Genomic DNA, 21,425 nt, shown 5'->3' on the forward strand with positions numbered 1-21,425 from the left:
CCATGGCTCACGGGCCCAGCCGCTCCGCGGCACGTGGGATCTTCCCGGACCGGGGCACGAACCCGTGTCCCCTGCATCGGCAGGCGGACTCTCAACCACTGTGCCACCAGGGAAGCCCTTAACTACATTTTTTAAAAGCATACTTTATGACGCTTCTTAGGAAGCTCAGCTGACGTTATCATAAGTAAAGCAGACCCACTGACTTGCAGGCAATTTAAAAGAACACTTTTCTGGAATCACGATGACACCATCGCTGTGCAAACTGCAACGGTGCGTTAACCTGTAAAATGATTCCCAGATGAGCATCCAGAGAAAAGTGAAATGAAAATAGAGCTGATAAATCCAGACACTTGATGATTCAAAAAATATAAATCTTAACCCTGGCACCAAGTTCAAAACCGCCAGCATCCACGACACGCGTCCTCTTTGGGGCACGTTTCCAGCAGCCTGACTTGGAGTTTCTCGGGGTGGTTACGGACAAATCAGCAAGTGTGGTGAGCACAGCCTCGCTTTGGGTCATGATCAACAGCCACCCTGCAGCCTGCAGACAGGCCCCAGCTCCTCCGTAAACGCGGAAATCATGAGGAGGTCTCTTATGACTGGGTCCCTGGGCGCCCCAGCAGCGAGGTCAGAGGGTCTCCGTGCGGCGTCCACAGTCAGCGGCGTCTTCTCTAAGCAGCAGGAGAGGGTCTCCAGTCTCACGACTGGTCAGGATGACTTCCAAAATGGGCAACGGGCATGGCTGGCCAGTGTCTCCTGCAGGACAGCTCCCTTTTCATCTTAATCCATCTCGATCTTCTGCCTAGAGAGGGCTGCCTTAACCACCCGTGACCACTGGCCGTGCACATTCTACGAAATCATCTATAAGAACAGGCCCCACTCCTGAAGGAGAGCAAATAGATTTTTTAAAAAAATCAACGACTTAGAGCAGTATTTTTACATTCAAAGTATTTTTTCACAATCCAACTTTTATATTTCAAGAACTCAAATGATTTTAACTTTCTATAGCCTGTGCTCCACTTAAAGAATTGGCTAAAGTGACCCTCTTCTGCTCTAGCCAGACCAGGGTTGGCAAGTGCTGGTGTGCTTGTGTGGAGCCGGCCCTGTGAGGACCGCCCACCCTTGACCCCGCCGGGAATGTGCACAGTCACCTCCTGGCCGGGCAGAGGGAGCCGATGGTGGGCGGGGCCGGGGGGTGGGCATCCTTCCCTAACAGGGCAGCGCCCACAGCTCAGCAGGCAGGCAAACGCTCCCCGAGTCCTGAAATGTTTGGGGTGGGGGCCGCAGCAGGCGTGGTCGTGCTCAGGTGAGCAAATGGAGGCTGCGGTCTTCCGTGAGCTTCGGCCGTGCGACGGAACAGCCGCTGCAGCCACACGCGGGGCAGCGGGCCCCAGTGACTGTCCTGCTTGAGGTCTGCCTCAGGGCCTCTGCACGTCCACTCTGAAATGGCTTAGCTCGGACAACTGTCTTCCTGACTTTACCTAAATATGAAGCTGTATTTTCTTTTGTGTGATTTACAAGACATAATAAAGTGACTACTAGTCACTATGATCACCACCCCCGTCTCCGGACGGGGTCGGGCCAGGAGTCAGCAGGTGCTGTCCGCCCCGGGGCCTGCGCTGCCATCACTGACCCGTGGTCCGGGGGCAGAGACGTGCGCGCCCGCGTCAGTGCCTCTGGCCATCGCCTGAGTTCCGACTACTTCTCGTACCTTCTTCATCTTAGCTGGACACGTCATCTGCAATCGTATTTCCAAAATCTAGCAGAAGGTTCCAAGTGTTTCTTGGGATTGATCTTTTGCGATGCTTCTAATACACAAGAGAAAAAAGCCACCAGACTTACGGTACAGACTTAGCTCTCAGGAGTTCTACTGGCCTGGCTATCTCAGAACAGAATTTGATAAGGAATAAGTACCGGAACAATATTGTCAGAAGTTAAACTAATAATAGCGCTTTGGGTAAACGCTGAGCGCTACATAACGCCAATGTGCAGATGTAGAAAGCAGACTTATTTAGACACAAATTGAAATAAAACTTTAAAAATACAAAAATTATAAACTTACTTCAAATCAAGAGGCAGCACTTTTAATCTCTTCACCTAAGCCCCAAACCAATTCAGAAACAGGGCGGGCAAGTAGCATTTTGATACATTTATTTTCCTAAATACCGGGGAGTTCTTTGAAGTGGTATGGGACACTTTTCCGGAAATGCCTCGGTAGTTCCTCGGTACTTCAGGTGCAGCGAACACATGCAGGATACCCGCCCGCAGCTCAAGGGGCAGCCCCGGCCCCGGCCCGGCCTCCCCTTTATCTCCCAGAGGCTCCCAGCTCATAAGGCAGCAGGTGCCGCTGTGGGCCCGTCTGCACACGTCACAGGCACACGGTTCACAGACGGCTCGCCAGCTCGTCTCACACCTCAGAACACGCGCGTGACCAGCACAGTGTGCTCTTCTGCACCTGCCGTCCCACGTGAGCCCTGTGTCCCTCTGCCGCGTGGCGTTCTGGGGTCCTTCCCAGGCTGCTCCAGGAGGGCTTTCCCACACAGTCCCTACCCCGCCACCCGGTGGAAGGGCTGCTCCTCGCACGCAGGGGGACCTGAGCAGGACAGCACGGCCACCGCCCGAGGTCAGGGCGGCCCGCACCCTGCACGCTCCCCGCAGCCGCAGCCGAGACCCCGGCCCGAAGGACCCGCCCCCCCGGGGCCAGCTGAGCCCCCACTCCTCCCGAGCGATGCACAGGACATCCGGGGTGGCCCCAGCCTGTGAACACAGCTGGTGGGGGGGCCCGCTGGTGGGCAGTCCAGAGGACGCGGCCTCGGAGCAGCCGGGGCAGAGCCCCTGGGCGCCGCTTTCAGCTGGTGGCAGAGCGTGGCCGCGGGTCTGCTGCTTGGTGACTTCTGCGCGAGGCCCTGGCCCCACAGTGCCCGCGGTCAGGCCCTCAGTTAGTACGGAGGCCACCGCACCCACTGAGCCCTCCCGCGGGGCCCCGGCAAGCAGGAAGCCACTTACCAACAAAAGGATGTTCCAAAGATCTAAAAACTTAAGCCTTCCGGAGAATACCAAATTCCAATACGCGACGGCCATTTCTAAGTCTGGCGAAAAAAGGGAAAGAGCATTAGTGAATCCCAGTTTCTTTTTCCGCTGCACAGCGACCACTTCTCAGCGCGCTGGTGTTCACTTACTCAATAACCATCAGCAACCTCACCTAGAAGTGACACGAGGGCTAATGCGTTCAGAAGTGTTCCTGAAGTTGTGTGTAATCTAATTTTGTAACTCCGGGGAAATGTCTTTTAAAAAGGATTTGTTGCGAATTCCCTGGCAGTCCAGTGGTTAGGACTTGACACTTTCACTGCGGTGGCCCAGGTTCAATCCCTGGTCAGGGAACTAAGATCCCACAAGCCACACAGCACAGCCAAAAAAAAAAAAAAAAAAAGGATTTGTGTACTATGTTATTTGGACATGTAAGTAAGTATCCCCTAATTAAACCATTTCAAAGACTCTCATTTTCTTATGTATTGGGCTTTCTTGAAAGCTGAACCGACCTGGATACTATTAACACATATCATTTATTTTTAAAAAATAGCCCAATGCACTTTCTAAGTGATGAACTACAAGTTAAAAACTCATTTAGAAAGGAAGGGACACAGTGCTTTCCAAATAGACCTGCCTTGCCACTTAAGAACTAAAACAGAATCTGATTCAAAAGTCGATCATATAAGTACTATAAAGACTCGGAACTTCTTGGGACTTCCCTAGTGGCGCAGTGGTTAAGAATCTGCCTGCCAATGCAGGGGACACGGGTTTGAGCCCTGGTCCGGGAAGATCCCACGTGCCTTGGAGCAACTAAGCCCATGCACCACAACTACTGAGCCTGTGCTCTAGAGTCCACGAGCCACAACTACCAAGCCCACATGTCACAACTACTGAAGCCTGCATTCCTGGAGCCCGTGCTCCACAACAAGAGAAGCCACCTGATGAGAAGCCCACGCACCACAATGAAGAGTAGCCCCCACTCGCCACACCTAGAGAAAGCCCGTGCGCAGCAATGAAGACCCAACGCAGCCAAAAGTAAATAAATAAATTTATTTAAAAAACCCAACAAGCTTAAAAAAAAAAAGACTTGGAATTTAAAGTCAAGACAATTAAGCATGTTTATTTGGTCACTAGTCAAAGTCAACGTCCTCAGTTTTCATTTTTCCTTGGCTGGAAGGTAGCGATGATCTCACAACTTCTATACAGACCGACACTGTGGGGCTCGATCATAAGATGGTGTCTTAATGCCACATGAACGCGACGCTGTGGGGCTCGATCATAAAATGGTGTCTTAATGCCACATGAACGCCGTTTCAGGGCTGCAGTAGAGGATGCTCCCCGACCCACCGTGCTTGGAATACAGACTCATTCTCTGCTCACTGCAAGGTTAGTACTGATTTCTTTCTATATGATTGATACACAAGTACGTCAAGGGGCTGAGAAGGTTACTTCCTAAAGCTGACAGCATTTAACCATGTCGGCGAGCACTCATCACTGTCGGATGACCAAACAGTCATACTGCAATAATGCTTACGGGTGCACACCAGTTAGATTAATGTGAAAAGCTGATGAGTAAACATTTAAGGTAACAAATTCCTTTAAATGCAAAATACTCAGCTAATCACTTTTCAGATTTTTACCTAAATCTGGTTTGGTCCCACCTGGACAAAAAACTATTAAAGCTGGAGCTCTGACCTGAGCTTTCCAGGGTCAATCATTAACACTGGATGAGCAAAAGAATCTATGAGTAGCAGCCAACTTTAAATAAAATGCCTCTGTTCCCTGTGTGTTTAAAGTGCATGAGATGTTCTCAGTCTGAAATAACCTGGAGTCTTAATCAGAAAGAAAGCAATGGTCAGGAAATTGCAGGAGCTGGTAGAAGGGAAGGCTGGCTGGACCTTACCTACGGGGCCCTCGGCATTTACGCCTAGATGATTAGTCCCGTCCTGCTAAGTCTGCATCCTTATCACTTAGGAAATCTATACTCAACGCATCTTAATGATGAAAAGTGTCACACTGAGAAATGGAGGTAAACCTGGGGAAGAAAGAAAAATAAGATTTTTGGCAGATATTAAATCTAGTTACTTTTAGGTTCGTTTGGTCCTAGAAACCCTTCTTATAAAGTTCCCGATTTGTATGTTTGCAAACCACACAACTAAAGTAGAAGTGTGCATTTTCAGAGACCTAGCATCACTTACATAAACACGCCGAGTGCTGTCCTGATGGACTTGGCCATTTGCAGAACAACAAAACTCAAAATTACAGAACTTGAGAGCTGAAATCAAGAATAAAAGCTACTCCAGTGACCATAAAAGGAACCTTCACAGCACCTATATTCTTTCCAATAACCTCTTAAAATCCTACCTCCCGAGTAAGAAAATGTTTAGAAGGTACTCCCTTTAGAATTAGATCATAAAGATGTTCCTTCTGTCAAAAAAGGGTCTTTGGGCCAATGTAAAAATTAGCTAATAATCATGAAACTTTACTTCCTCAAAAATTATGATTTTTCAAAGCCAACTGATTGCGGACTCTAGCCAGTATAAAACCATGCGAAGCTTCTTACCTCAAAACACGGGGTCAAGGAGCTTTAATGATCTCCTCTTTTAGCCTATCAGTTAAGCACAGGCTAAGGAACCATCACACACAAAACAATACAGCACATGCACATCTTCACACACACATAAGCAGACACAGAAACCTGAAGGAAAGGAAGGGTTCATCTGTGGGTTTTTTTTTTTTTTTTTTTTTTTTTTGATTACCCCTTTCCACTGCTGTCCATGCTTTTTCTAGGAATTATAGGAACACTTGTATCAATCTCCTTAATTTATATTTAACCCTTCAGAGGACAGACCATGTAATATACTTTGGAAATTGTAAAATCAATTGTTCCATTTGGGGTTCGCAGCCGTAAAATTCCTCATCTTGCTTTATTTTTGTTAAAAAAGCCCTCAGAAAACCTTATAAAATAAAATGTATGTGAAATGTTCAGGCATCTAACCATTTTATATTCCTTCAGTTAGTCTCACGAAGCAAAGAAACAAAATCAGTAACTGCTCTAATTCTCTAGTGAATGATTTTTTAAAATAAATTTATTTATTTATTTATTTTTGGCTGCGTTGGGTCTTCATTGCTGCATGCGGGCTTTTCTCTAGTTGCAGTGAGTGGGGACTAATCTTTGCTGCGGTGCATGGGCTTCTCATTGCGGTGGCTTTTCTTGCTGCGGAGCGTGGGCTCTAGGCACGCGGGCTTCAGTAGTTGTGGCTCGCGGGCTCTAGAGCGCAGGCTCAGTAGATGTGGCGCACGGGCTTAGTTGCTCCATGGCATGTGGGATCTTCCTGGACCAGGGCTCGAACCCGTGTCCTCTAGCATTGGCAGGAGGATTCTTAACCAGTGCGCCACCAGGGAAGTCCCTAGTCAATGATTTTTTTATAAACATGTTATTTAAGTGTCTATAGGCATAAAAATAAATAAGACAATGTTTTTTTCTCAGTAAAGGAATTACAGGATAAACTATAAATTTCACCTTTTGTGCTGCCTCATGCTACGGCAGATCTATTTAAAATAGAGGCTAAACGTACTAGGCTCCGTATTGCCAAAGTGTTTCAAAATGCTCCGTACCCTCATACTGAATTTCTTTGAAATTATTCATGCAGAAAGAAAGTAAATTTTTAAACTTTCAATTAGGTAATGAATTGAGACTGTCACGTAGCACTCCACCGTATTCATATTTTATAACTTCTATGCGCTGCTGACGGTAAATGTTTGGGCTGTTCCTTGTTTTCTGGTCACAAAGAATGTTGTTAAATGGTTTCTGGACATGTATCCCGGCACACAAGTGAATGTGTTGCGGCAGACACCCACCCATGATTTCATGAGTCTTGTTAAACAGTTCTCCAAGCTGACTGCCCACCAGCGCCGCTCTGGAGCTGTCCTGGAAGAGTGAGTTGTCTGGAGCCGTCCTGGAAGAGTGAGCTGTGTATTCTCATGTGCACACTGCCATGAATGAGGCTGAGTGCCTGCTTGTACTTTCACTGGCCATATGGAATGCATCTTTCGTGAAGGCCTTGGTCAGGTCTCTTGCCCATTCTCAGTTAGGTTATCTTTTTCTTGTTGTTCTGTGGGAATTCTCTACGTATCAGGGACACAGCCCTTTGTCAGTTGAGTATCTCATGGCTCCCACCCCTCACGTGGAAGCCTCTTCACTTCTCGATGCTGTTTCTTGGTCAGAAGTTCTTATTTTAGCGTAGCACACTCTACAGTCTTCTCTACAGTGATTTTTCATGTGTTTTACAACCTGTCCTACTGCACGGCCATAAGGATATTCTCCTCCAGTATTTTCTAAAGGTTTCTGCCTTCGGCCTTTCACACTGAGATCTACAACCCACCTGAACTGACTTTCATGTACGGTGTGAGGCAGAGATCAAGATGCATTTTTTCCATACGACCAGACCATTCTCCCAGGACCATCTGCTGAAAAGCTGTCCCTTCTCCGCTTCTCCAAAGGGCCACCTTTCCCATAAATCAAGTCTTCCTGTAAACACGGATGTTTCTGGGCTCTCCATTCTGCTCCACTGGCCTATTCACCTAATCTGGCCCCCAGTGTCATGTACTCTTAATTCCTGTAGCTTGAAAAGTCCCATGTTATGCTCTAATATCCACCCCCTCACTTTTCTGTTACTGTGATCAATTACATTGATCAACTTTGTAATGTTAAAAAGATCTCGCATTCCTGGACTACAACAAACATTGTCATGACAAATTAGCCTGGTGTTTTGGTTGATTTGTTTTGGGGGCTTAATTTATTTTGCTGAAAATTTGTTTAGGATTTTTGGGTCTTATGTTCATCATAAGCATCTTTTGATTCTTATGACTGGGAGTGGCCTATAATTTTCCATTCTCAAAATGTCCTCTCTAGGCCTTATTATCTAGGTTGTGCTGGCCTCAGAACATATTGCGGAGTGTTTCTTCCTATACTATTCTCTGGAAGAGGTGGTGTGAAATTGGTGCTATTCTCTTTATTAAAAGCTTGGTAGGATGTGCCAGTGAACCAATTCTGGCCAAGAGTTTTCTCTTTGAAAAGATTTTAAATTATGGGTTTAGACTCTGTAAGAGTTATGGAACTATTTCTTCATGTGTCCATTTCAGTAAGTTGTCATTTTTAAAAGAACATCTCTATTTCATTCAGGTTTTCAAATTTACTAACATAAAGTTGTTCATAATACTCTCCTCCTTTAATCTGTAGGGTCTATAGTGATGTCCCCCTTTCATTCTATATTGGTTATTTGTTATTCATTACTTTATAAGTGTTCACATAACAAGCTTTTGGCTTTACAAATCCTTTCTACGTACAACTTTTAAAAAATTTCATGAAATGACTGCCTGTTTAAAAAAACTAATTCCTTCTGTCAACACTCTTAACTTCCTGCTCTTTTCTCTGCTTGTTAAGATGGATGCTTTCCTTACTGATTTTCAACTTTTCTTTCTAAAATATGCATTTAAGAAGCTGAATCCTGCAAGTTTTCATATGCAGTGTTTTATCATTCAAAATACTTTCTAATTTCCACTGTAACTTTTCTCAACCCAAGGGTTATTCAGAGGTGTCATATCCACACTTATTTCAATCTATCTTTTTGTTATATTCCTCGTTTAATTCTATTGTGGTCAGAAAACATGCTCTGTATCATTTCAAGTCTTTGAAATTTGTTCAACTTACTTTACGGCCCAGTTTATGGTCAATGTTTATAAATGTTCTATGTCTTTTTGAAAAGAATATGTATTCTTCAACATCAAGGGAAAAGTTCTATCTCCTTTTCCAAATCTTCTATTTCCTTACTGATTTTTCATCTACTTATTCTACCAGTTGGTAAGATGTGAGAATTCCCCACTTTGCTTGGAGTTTGTCTCTTTCTCTTTAGAGTGTTAACTTCTGCTTTAAATAAACTATTACCCTCTTGGTGAAATAAAACTTTTATCATTAAGAAATGTCCTTCAGATTCCCCCTCCCTCCCTCCCTTCCTCTCCTGCTTCTCCTTCTTTCCTCCATCCCTCCCTCCTTCCTTCTTTCCCTCCCTCCTTGCTTCCTTCCCTCCTTCCTTCCTTCTCCCCTTCCTTCCTCCTTCCTTCCTTCCTTCCCCCTTTCCTCTGCTCTTTAATTCATTAACACATAACTTTCCCCTCCTTGTTGTCTCCTCCATGTATATACTGGTTGGTTCCTCTTTGTCAACATGTCTCTAGTTGAGACATGATGTGAGGTCTTCTGGAAATGTGATACCCGTTGCTAAATACCATCCTGCTCTGCCTGCCTTGGGCTGGAGTTGGGGGAACTGAGAACTCAGGGGATGTGCATCCACAGCTGAAAATGACCAGGAACACAGAATTCCAGGGCCTTAAGAAGGTGGAAGCAGACCCACCCTGGAATAGAAGATTAATTGTGCATAAAACCATGGAGATGATGCTGACCAGACCATTGCAGGACCAGTCTGAGATGATTATTGGAGCTGACTGTGCTGTTCTGCATGTAGCCCCCCCTCCCAGCCTGTATACACCTGAGACTCCCTTTTAAAATCTTTGTTCCCTAACCAGCAACTTGGAGATGGTCTGAGGACACTAGTCCACCATCTTCCCAGGTTGCTGGCTTCCTGAATAAAGCACCTTTTATTTTTTCAAAAAAAAAAAAAGAAAGAAAAGGATATGCCCTTCATTATCTCTAGAATTACTATTTGCTTCAAAGTTTGTTTTAATATTAACAGCCACGTCAGCCTTTTTTTGGTTAATGTTTGCATAATGTATCAGCTTCTGTCCTTCAAATTGTTCTGTGCCCTTATGTCTTAGTTGTATCTACTGTAGACAGTACACATGGTAGTTGACTTTTTAAAAAATTTTTTAAATTTTATTTATTTATTTTTGGCTGCATTGGGTTTTCGTTGCTGCGCGTGGGCTTTCTCTAGTTGCAGCAAGCAGGGGCTACTATTCGTTTCGGTGTGCAGGCTTCTCATTGCGGTGGCTTCTATTGTTGCGGAGCACGGGCTCTAGGCATGTGGGCTTCAGTAGTTGTGGCACGTGGGCTTCAGTAGTTGTGGCTCGCGGGCTCTAGAGCGCAGGCTCAGTAGTTGTGGTGCACGGGCTTAGTTGCTCCGAGGCATGTGGGATCTTCCCGGACCAGGGATCAAACCCATGTCCCCTGCATTGGCAGGCAGATTCTTATCCACTGCACCACCAGGGAAGCCCCACGGTAGTTGATTTTAAACAATCCATCTAACATTTAAGTCACTTACACTTAATATAACTATGTAAATGCTGACATTTTCAGGCTTAAATCCTCCATTTTATCATGTGCTATTTGTCCTGCCATAAACTAATTTTCCTTGTGTGCTTTTTTTTTTTCTTGGATTCTTTTGGATTGAATTTTAAAATAACTTTACTCCTTGCTCTCTTATTTAGGAATTATATATAAATTATAATTCTCCTACTGTTTTTATAGTCATTATAACATATACAAAGAGCGAACAAATATTTTCCCACTGTTTTACCCTTTTCATTCTCCTAAAAGCATCTTCTGATAAGCAGAAGTTTTTAACTTTGATGGAGTCCGGTTTATCAATTTTTTCCTTATGGCTAGTGCATTTTATGTCTTCCCTGAAAAAGTGTTGCTTAACCCAAGGTTACAAAGATAGTCTCTTAATGTTTTGTCTCAAACTTTACGGTTGTCAGTATCTTGTACAGGTCTACAATCTAGCCCCAATTAATTTTTATATATGATGTGAAAGAGGGACCGAGGTTAAATTTTTTCACCTTTACCCAGTTGCTTTGGCATCATTTGTTGACAAGGCTCTTTTTCCCCCATTGAAATAATAAAAGCTGACTAACAATCTTGCAGTAGAGGAACAAAGTAGTAAGACTTCACTAATTCATTTCAAGACTTACTCTAAGGCTACAGCAATTAAGAATATGTGGTGTTGGGTTAAACACAGATAAAAAGACCCACGGAACACAAGAGAGAAGATCCACACAGACAGTGTTTTGTCTTTAAAAAGATGTCAAGGTATTTCATAAAGTTTACTCAGTTTACCTAAGAATCCTGCAGCCCCAAGAAAGGATGTAGAATTAACTGTTAAAGGCAGGTGTTCTAACCAGTCAGGAGTTAGCAGGCAGGAAGACATGTGGAGAAATCACAGCAGAGCAGACACGAAAGCCAAAGCGTTCCTAGAGGTTAGTGCTGTTCAGACTAGAAGCAAAGTCCTTCACATCTCTAAAAACAAGGTTATCTCCACAATATAGCTCACTAATACATTCATAATACTTTTGTTTAATATTTTGAAAAATAGTTTCACCTTTAACTGCTCTTTGAGGTGTAGAGAGAGCAGTCCACCAACCATCATTAACTTGTAAGCTAAAGTTATGTTCTGTGTACTCCAGGTAAGAGGGCGTGAGATTATCTAAAACATTTTGGGAAGATTCACTCTCAAAATCTTTAAAATATACTTTTTAAGTTATGATACTTTATAGGATAATAGGAAGTTAAAAATTTTACTTGTGGGCTTCCCTGGTGGCGCAGTGGTTGAGAGCCCGCCTGCCAATGCAGGGGACGCGGGTTCGTGCCCCGGTCCGGGAGGATCCCACATGCCGCGGAGCGGCTGGGCCCGTGAGCCATGGCCGCTGAGCCTGCGCGTCTGGAGCCTGTGCTCCGCGACGGGAGAGGCCACAGCAGTGAGAGGCCCGCCTACTGCCAAAAAAAAAAAAAAAATTTTTACTTGTACAGTGTATTTCTAGACAACGTCTAAGAAATGCCATCAACCGTCTCTATAAGAAGCACTTCTTTCCAAAATGTCCCATTTTGGGGAGACTTTAACAGGCGGGACAACCTTTAACAGGCGGTCCAATGCCAAGGGAACGCTTCTTTAAGAGGTCTTTCCTATTCTAAAACTACTGGTAACTCATCTAGGCTTTCCTAGGTGAAAAGAACACGGAACACATATGCTGTTACAAATTGTTACAATGATACCTTTCGTTTGGTTGGTTTTATTCAATACCAGGAATGTGGTGAGATATTAGAAATAAAGTCTCATAGAGTTTAACGTCACAACAGACACATGGGTTTAGTGAAAACAAGCACGCTGTCAGCACAGCCTCACAACATGTTTACCTAAGGCTTTTGAGCTCCTTCCGGGGCTAAAAATAAGTGAGTTTAGGTTGTCAACACTGAGCTATCAGAGTAGCAGCAAGTCAGCTTTTACACACCTCCTGAAACAGTAATAAGCTCAGTGATTAGAAGTTTATGTACTTTCATTTACCTCTCCGACTCATCCAGCAAGTCAGAAACACGTTACGGTATGGATGAAGCTTTTATCCCAACCCTGTAGGTAGAACAGGGAGGTGTTACAAGCAAAAAGACAGAATGACATTTTATTAATGCTTAATACAGCAACACAACAAATTATACATGGAGCACACAGTATTATGAGATAAATTAAATGGCTGAAAACAAACCAGCAAAAACACCTGGATGTCTACCGTCAATTCAAAACTGGAAGGAAAAAAATTAAAAGGAGAAAGTGTTACAAAAGAAATTAATCTGAATAAAAACACTGAACAAAACTTTAACTGGAATTTAAAAGAAAACCAAAGGTTTAATAGTACAAATGCATAAGAAATTCGTAAACTATTCAAAGGACATAAATTGATATGAAGTTTACAGGTTGCTGAAACATAATTAATGTTGAAAGTACTTTCCTTTCTGAAAAAGTTTAAACTGAGACCAATTTACTTACCCAAGCTCTGTCATGCCATCTACAAATTCTTTTTGCTAAATTCACATAGAGTCATGGCCCTGAATTTCCACACTATACCCAAAACGGTGATACTAGGCTTAAATCTAGGCTTAAATCATCACAAAACTTCTGAATTCCATCAATTCCAATTTTATTTTCATCTTGTGGGTCTGTAGTTAAAGTTAAGGGGAAAACAAGTTAAAAATTTGGATATTTTGAAAAGCATTACTAAAATGGGTGGTAAGAATCATACCTCTACTACATAGTTTTGGCAAGTGTGTTTCAAATACATCAATCAATGCACTGCAATTTTCTACCATATGTGAAAGACATAGCAATAAATAATGATTTATCCAGAAAATACTCTTTATTTTTAAAATCTAGGTTCCTGGGTTTTTGGGGTGGGGAAAATCATTGAAACTTCTTTGAAGACTTCATCATTAAGAAAAAATTAATTAATCTCCCTAAAGTAAAATAAAATTTCAAGTTTACAGAATTTTACCTTGCCCAAAGGCAAACTGCGATGAAAAACACTGTAAAGCATTCAAAATATTTTAAGTTTTTATCACCACCTTGTCAAAGCAAAAGAAAGATGATTTTCTTTTAAAAGTGATTTCATTTGCTACAGTGCTAATACTACTGCACAATACTCATTCTTCAGTTGTTTAGTTTCTGCATCCACGTTTAACAGCGTAGAAATTCAGGCTCCCCCCGCCCCCCCATATCCCCCCGGGCAATTTCTAGTTTAGACATAAAATTAAGGAACTTAGCATTTCTCCATGGGAAAATCAAACCGTGAAATCCATCAAAAGAATCAGCAGGGCCTCACCAAGCGAGGTCCTGTGACCTCAGCCTGTGTCTCCTAACCGGCATCACAATGACAGACCACCTGCTGCCGTAGAAGGTGGGAGAAGCAGGCCCGCGGCACCTTCCCGCAAAGGAAGGTTAAGTGCAACAAACTCTTCTTCCATCACACGAGATCGAACTCTTACGTGCTCAACGCCACGTTTATATATACATATGTTGTTACCAAAGAAGAACTGCTGACCTACCTTAAATGAGCAAAATCACAGACCCTTCCAACTCTACGCTCCTGTGTCCGTGAGAACCTGCCGCCGTGGGCTCATAGGACAGAGGTTCCCACACACCTCCTGACTCAAGCCTGCGCTCCTAACACAACAGACCTTCAGGATAACAGAAAAATGGGTCTACGATGCCCTCACCTAATAACCGTCCTGATAAACTTCACATATAATAATTTAGAATGCTTTAAAGTAGTCTGGAAGCACTCATTCATTTGTATACATTGTGTAACAACAGTTGTTCTATTTGTCAACTGGCTTTGAACTATACATCTATGTTTAGGGGCCAAAATGACTGTACCATATGTCTACTTTAAATGACTAGAATTGCATGAATAAAATTAAATGATAAGGGATGAAGCTTAAAGACTAAAGATAATTTTCACATAAAAATATTTTTCCAAAGGCAGCTGCACATATCTGAATAACTTTTAGAATCTGCATAGCATATGACTTACAAAATTAGCTCAGTAATTAACTTAGCCAAAAAAATTTAAAGCACACTGAAAACAATGTTCATTTTTGGAGAACTACAACAAGTACAAATCTGTTTTTTAAACCACAGAACATGTTTCTGAACCAAGATTTTTTTTTTTAATGGAATGCAATTTTCAATTGATTTTTTGGATCTAGATAGACAGATTATACACAGTATTTTCAAAAGTGAAAAATGAAAATAATAAATAAACAAGAACTTAAAGCCAAGGGAGTTACTCTGTTTGTGTTAATACTTGTTTAAATGAGGGATTTTATTTTTTAAGTTTTGGAAAGATAAGATTAACCTTAGAAACTGCTAGAAAAAAAAAAAATCAGCTCTTGAATCGTTGCCGCCTCTCCCATTACAGCACAGACCTGACATTTGATGTGGAATCTAGAGCCTGCTGAGCAGCCTGGATCTGCACAGACTCATCTCGCAGACTTATTTTTGCCGCATGACTGCATTTTGATAGGGAAAGCTCCATTCTAAGTGCCAATTTCAATGAAAATAACAACTGTCCCCAGCTGACAACACACAGGTTTTTTTGCCAAGAGTTTTTCCAGAAGCTTCTGCAGCTGGAGCTGTTCCAGGGCTCCAACACCAGCACACGGTGTTAAGGGCAGGATACCTGTACCCTCGCGTCAGAATTACTCTTACGAGTCGGTATCGTTCTGGAATGGCCTTCTCACCACGTATCCCTGCCTACGTGCAAGTGCTGGGGAGAAGTACTGTCTTAACGAGTGTAGCCACCTGGCCTGGACACCAAGCCTCCGAGCAGTGACCGTGCGCAGCCGACCGTGGGCACACGAGCCTCCGCCCAGGCCACGTGCAGGAGGGCTCGCTGCTCATCAGTCCTCAGACTTTTGTGCAGCTGAACATCTGCACGGGAAGGGAATGCACGTCGGGGGCCCTGGGACGCAGCACGGAGACTCCAGCACAGTCACCCTGCTCCCTGGAGACACACGCACTCGCCACTGCGCCCCTCCCTTTGTACCAGTTATACAGCGGCTCCAGCGTCTTCCTGTCCACGGAGGTTCGCATGGAGTCCTTGTGGAACGAGGCCAGGTTCTGGAAGAAGCTGTCTGTGGCGCGTCCAGTTTCCACTCACTTTGGGCTGAGCGCCGGATGGCAGTTCTCTCACCAGCCTGAGTGCCGCGAGCTGGAGGACCTCGTCCTTCTGAGATGATTTAAGCTTATGCTGTGGGAAGCAAAAGAAGCAGGAAAGCCAATGAGGCCAGTCCAGAGAGCTGTTTCAGCTCTATCACTAACTCCTATATTGTAACTGGACTTAACTTTTCCTTGGGTGACCGGACTTCACTTCAGAATTACAGGAAGACAAAGCCTTGTTTTTCATCAGTTAAAAAGACTGCACAGCCTTCTGAAAATTCAAACGACAGCATCTACACAGTAACAAATATACAAAGTCTCATCTCCCCCGAATTAGAAGAATCAATGTTTTATACAAAATACATTTTGTTCTCTATCTGGTTCACTTTGCAAGAAGTAGGATGTTAATTTTTTTCTAAGTCTCAGTGAAATTCCTCTTTATAACACATATGTACCCTCTGATGAAATGCGGCTAACCCGAGGCCCGACCACATCACCACTGCCCACCTGGGGGTCCTCCTTGGCTTCAATTAATTTCAGGCCCTAATGGCCAGGAGGAGGACCTCATGGTTGGAAACATCATTATTTTAAGTTTTTCTCCGTTTAAAATTAGCAGAACGCTGATGAAAACAAACACACATAACAAAGAATTGTGTGAAAAATAACTTATACAAGTTCCAGAAGCAGGCGCAAAAAGCCTGTTATGGTTAAATGAAGATGATACTAATAATGAGAACGACTGTGTACATGAGACAGAAATAAGACGGAAAGACAGGGCAGAGGCTGTCGGTAGGTAGTAAATAACAAAACCGCCATGTAACAGTACTATATATAGCATATAATGAAACCGAATAGCATTTTCATGTTTCCAGGTATCGGATGGTTAAGGTTTTATTTATCCAAGGTAGCCTGATGAAAACAACAGCAGAAATGACAGTCATTCATTAATTTCTGTAAATCAAAACAGACTCTGTAGTCTACTGGGTGCTAATACTTTAAAAGACACTTTACACAATAATATGATAAGGGGAAAAGTTTTACTTAAAATGATTTATACTCAGTCTTGTTCAAAAAAAAGATGAGTTTATAGAAGCACACAGAATAAATTATAATTTACAGAAATGTGTAACTGGAAAACAAACTGTAGATGAGGAAATCAAGCAGAGGAAATAAGGAAAATAAGAAAGCCAGAGATAAGACACAGACACGCACACCATATATATGAGTTGAAAGTGAGCTGAAAATTAGGCTCTGAGCTTCTCAGTTGCCAACGTAAAGAAGAAAAGAGGATTAGTTAGGAAAATCTATTTTCATAAGATTTAAAGACCCACCAGTGGCCCAGTGGCCCCTCCTGGCGCTGAGACTGGAAGGAATTGGAGACATGAAATGTCCCCTTTGTACCAGACCAGCTCCTCACCAAATGCCACCAGTGAACAGCAGAGCAAGCTTGCAACGCTTTTTGCTAAGGCCTCCCTCAGTGCCTGCTGGTGCCAGAAGAGCAGGGGACAACTGAGCAGAAGTTACGCCACTGCAGTCCACACACACTGCTCTCCAAGTGTGGCTGGGGACACCGGGGGCCTAAGACCTTTCAGGGGTTCCACGGTCACAAGAGTATCTCCAAGTGCCTCCAGCCGTTACCCACTTTCTCACTCTCACTGGGGCACAGCAGAGGCTTCCAGAGGCTGCCTGACCGGCGACATCACAACAGACTGAACACAGAGGATTGGAGAACCTAACTTTGATTAAAGATGTTTGCAAAAATGTTATGTGAATATATAACGGGTTTACTATTGTTATTTTTAAACACAGATATTTTTAAACTTTCCATTTTAATTTCTAATATGGTAAATACCAATGGCTACAATCCCAATAATTTTTTAAAGTGTATAGGGGGCCTGGGACTTAGAAGTTTGAGAAACACTGATCTAGAGTAACCCAGGGAATTAATATTTTGGCTACTTAGAACAATGACTGTTGATCATTTGGGGTCCTGGGTCCCTTCTGGAATCTGATGACAGCATGGATCCTTTCTCCTGGAAAACGTATGCGGTGCACACGTGGGCATATGGTTTGGCACAGAAATGCAGGGTTTTCATGGACCTTTTAGGACCATCCTGGCTTCTCAGAGGCTGGGGGAAGGTGGAACTCGGGCTAAGAACCCCGGAGCTAGGTCAGGAGGTGCTGGTCTCTGCCGCAGTGAGAGCACCGCGCAGACAGGTGGGCGAACTGTGCTCCACGCGGCTGCATTTACAAACCCGCAGCTACCCAGCGACTGCAGCCTACAGTCCGGGTTCCAGGGGCACACGTAGAGTGCATATTCTCTACCTTATTTCCTGAAATTGAGCCTTTGAGAAAAACCAAAGAGTTCAAGGTTCTGTTCTCTGGGAAGATTAAATTTTGCTCAGTGCGGTCAGATGCCAAAGGCTTTGACAGTAAACTGACAAAAGACAATGCTGGCATCTTTGATGACACCGATGGCTTCCCCAAGGGAGGTGGGCAAAGCCAAGGCTTACCTCAGACACCTTAAGACAGTGACAGGTGTTCGACCCCAAAATGGTGCACCGTTCAGAAGACCCATGACATGTTCGCTACGGAAACTGCGGTCAATGCTAGATTTTAACATTCTGTCAGGCTTGTGATGGCAGAATGCGGTACATACATACAATGAAATTCATGGAGTACTGATATATGCTACGATGTGGGTGGGCCTCGAAAACATTATGCTGAGCAAAGGAAGTCGGACACAAACGGTCACACGCTGTGAGGTTCCATTCGCGTGAAACGTGCAGCACAGGCAAGTCCTGAGACGGAGGCGGGCGGTGCGGCCAGGGGCTGGGGGGGCAGCGTGGGAGGGACTGCCGACAGGCGTGGGCCTTCCTTCGGGGGATGGAAGTGCTCTGGAACTAGACACAGGCAGCGGTAGCGCAACGCGGTGAAGGTCCTACGCACCACTGGACTGTACACTTCGAAAGAGTTAACTTTATGTTACGTGATTCCACCTCAAAAGAATCCACCTTAGCACCCTGAGACTCTCCAAGATGAGCCAACAGAGCAACGGTTGCTCAGGTGACAACCATGCAGTCGGCAGATCCCCGCCAAGGAGACGCCGCCCAGCACCTGGAGACCAGGAGAGGTCCCATCTCGAGGTCCCTCTCCTGACAGCAGCCTCCCGCAGCCCCTCCTAAACCGCGACCAAGCGGCCACACGACAGTATAATGGGGAGCGCTTTCCGGGAAGCCTAGGAGGAGGGAGGCAGGAGGAGTACGTGGCCCCAGGCCACCCAGAGCGCTCTGAATTGTCACCGCGTGAGTTACAAAGTGGGGGGAGTGCAGATGATCAATCTATTCCAGGTGGCAGGACCTGTCTATCCCAAGACAGATCCTACCCCCTGGAACCGCGAAGTGGCACAAAGGTGCCGGTTCTGCATGAGCAACCGCAGCCGTGGGTCCAAGCCGAGCCCAGAGCAGGTCTCTGGCCAGGATGAAAGGGGAGGGGATGGTCAGTAAGGTTCCAATGATTCAATGTTACCCCTACGGTGATTAGAACAACAACCAAGAGCTAAATCTAAAGACTATATGTGCTTCATGCCCAAAAGGGACAAAGAGCTTCAAGTTGCAATTTGTAAAAAAAGGGACCCATGGGCTTCCCTGGTGGCGCAGTGGTTGAGAGTCCGCCTGCCGATGCAGGGGACGCGGGTTTGTGCCCCGGTCCGGGAAGATCCCACATGCTGCGGAGCGGCTGGGCCCGTGAGCCATGGCCGCTGAGCCTGCGCGTCCGGAGCCTGTGCTCCGCAACGGGAGAGGGCACAGCAGTGAGAGGCCCACGTACAGCAAAAAAAAAAAAAAAAAAAAAAAAAAAAAAAAAATCTGGACAATCCAGGAAAAACATCAGATAAATTCTCTACCTCTGGAAAAAGTCTCAAACATTTTAATTGTGACCTTGTAAAAAATCACCCATGTGATCTGGGCACCAAAACTGACCACATACAAAATGAAAATGTTATCCTTAAAATGCCCTTCCAGAGACACTGAATACAACAAGATCTCCTCTTAGGGTCAACTTACAAGGGGCTGCCAGGGCAACCACACTGACCCAGTTCGTGCCATCAGTTCAGTCGCCTTGACGGTTTCAGGTACAGCAGGCGGGGACGACCTTCTCGAGCCCTCACGTTCCTCTGACTGGCGCTTCTCCATCTGCTTTCTTGCCTGCTCTTCCCACCCAGAAGGTTGGTTCTCACGCCTCCCCTCTTCCTGGCACATTCCTCCTGGACCACCTCTCTCCGGCCTGAAAGCCTCTCCCCGGCCTCCCACTACCACGAGGACAAAGGCTGCCATTCCTCCCTGTGACCAGATGAGTGCCCATCACAGCCTCCCGCCGCGGCTGCTCCCTGGCTCTCTGCGCTCCGCGGTGCCCTCTTCCCATTCCTGTCCCTCCCACCCCACACGTGCGCCGCGCACATCTGGCTGCCCCACTCCCACTCATTCTCGAGAGTTCAGCTCAGCTCACACCGTGCTGCCGCGGTCAAGCCTTCACTGGCTGGGCATCTGACACCCCACACCTCACCCTGCGGGTGCCTGGAACCGGTGCCTCTCCCTGGCACTTATCCCAGCTATAATAATGTAGCTGCGTGTTCAGTGCCCGTCTCTCCTGCTGGGACATCGTCTCCATCAGTACCAAACCCACGTCTGCTTGCTCAGCGTCGAAGCCCCGGCACCTTGCACACCACCTCGCTTGCACGCAGAAGCCACTGAATGTACTGAATGAACACTGAAACCCTTCAACTACCATGGTTTCCACGACGTTTCAAAGTAACTGTACGTTTCCAGAAAGCCCGCCCTCTCCTGGTCTCCAGATCTACGTCTCTAACCAACTAGATCCCGCTATCTCCCCCTCCTCACAGCATCATCTTTCCGTACAAACCTGCGCTTCCTTCTACAATCCCTAGTTTGGTCAATACCATGACCGTCTGCTCAGACGCCCCAGCCAGGCCTGCACAGCCCTTCCTCTCCTTTAGCTCCTTTTCTGAACGGCTCTGTGAAATTCCCCACCCTTCCCTCCTCTCATGCCCCTTGTTCCTACCGACAGTCTTCGTTCAAGTCTTCTCTTCTTACCGAGCTATTACCGCCGCTTCCTAGCTGGCCTCCCCGACCCGCAGTCCTGACCCCCTCCCATCCAAGTCCTGTTCTCCGGACAAAAGGCGATCGCTTCGCACACACCCCTCCTTCTCAAAGACCTTCCAGGCTCCCGCTCTCTCCTGGGAGACTCTGCCCTCCTCGGCGGGGAACACGAGACCCTGCTCGGGAGCCCTGCCATTCTCGACCCTGAAGTCCACGTTCCGGCCGCTCTGGACCACCGGCAAGGCTCAGGCGCGATCCGGTCCACCGCATCTCCCGGCAGGACGCCCGCCTGCCCGGAACGTCCTCCCTCCGGGGTCACCCGGCTGCTCGCGCTCCCGAGGAGGCAGTGCTCGGAGTCCCCGGCCCGCTCTGTGCCTCCGTCTCGTCAAGCAGCACCGCCGCACTTGGGTCACCGGTCCGGTCCCACCTGCGTGCTCCCCGCCGCGCTTAAGGACTCCGCGCCCGGCCCTGGGCCCCGACCGCCAGTCCCCGACCCACGACCTCCGACCCCAACCCTCGGCCCCAGCAGCGCCTCGCCGGCCCCCAGTCCCGGATGCCCGGGAGCAGCCGAGAGGAAGGCGAGCCGCGGGCCACCTACCATACTCCCCGCGCTCCCCAGCTTGTCGCCGGCCCTGGCCGTCTGCGCAGGCGCCCCGGCCCGGCCGCGCCATCCCCGTCCCTGTCCTCAGCCCCCGGGACACCCGCCCAGGGAGGCAGCAACAGGTCAGGCCGGGCCGGCGGGACTCCAATTCCCGGCGTGCACTGCGCCGCCCGGGGCCGCCGGGATGCAGGCCCCGCGGCGCCTCCGACTCCCGGCGTGCACCGCGCCGCCCTGGGGTGGACG

At 46.3% G+C, this 21,425-nt stretch overlaps 1 long non-coding RNA gene across 2 annotated transcripts; it reads right to left on the reverse strand.

Moving 5' to 3' along the window:
• Positions 1-2,132: 2,132 nt before the first annotated feature.
• LOC132413725 (uncharacterized) lies at positions 2,133-21,316 on the reverse strand. 2 transcript variants are annotated; one of them, XR_009516794.1, is made up of 5 exons: positions 21,180-21,316; positions 15,352-15,555; positions 12,321-12,383; positions 3,007-3,089; positions 2,133-2,593 (listed from the first exon to the last, which is right to left on the reverse strand). It is a non-coding gene; the product is annotated as an uncharacterized lncRNA (long non-coding RNA). The 2 variants fall into 2 exon arrangements; XR_009516795.1 differs by lacking the exons at positions 2,133-2,593; positions 3,007-3,089 and adding an exon at positions 9,688-10,210.
• Between the last annotated feature and the right edge of the window lie 109 nt (positions 21,317-21,425).

This window comes from Delphinus delphis, chromosome 18 (genome assembly GCF_949987515.2).
Source record: "Delphinus delphis chromosome 18, mDelDel1.2, whole genome shotgun sequence".
Lineage (NCBI taxonomy): Eukaryota > Metazoa > Chordata > Mammalia > Artiodactyla > Delphinidae > Delphinus > Delphinus delphis.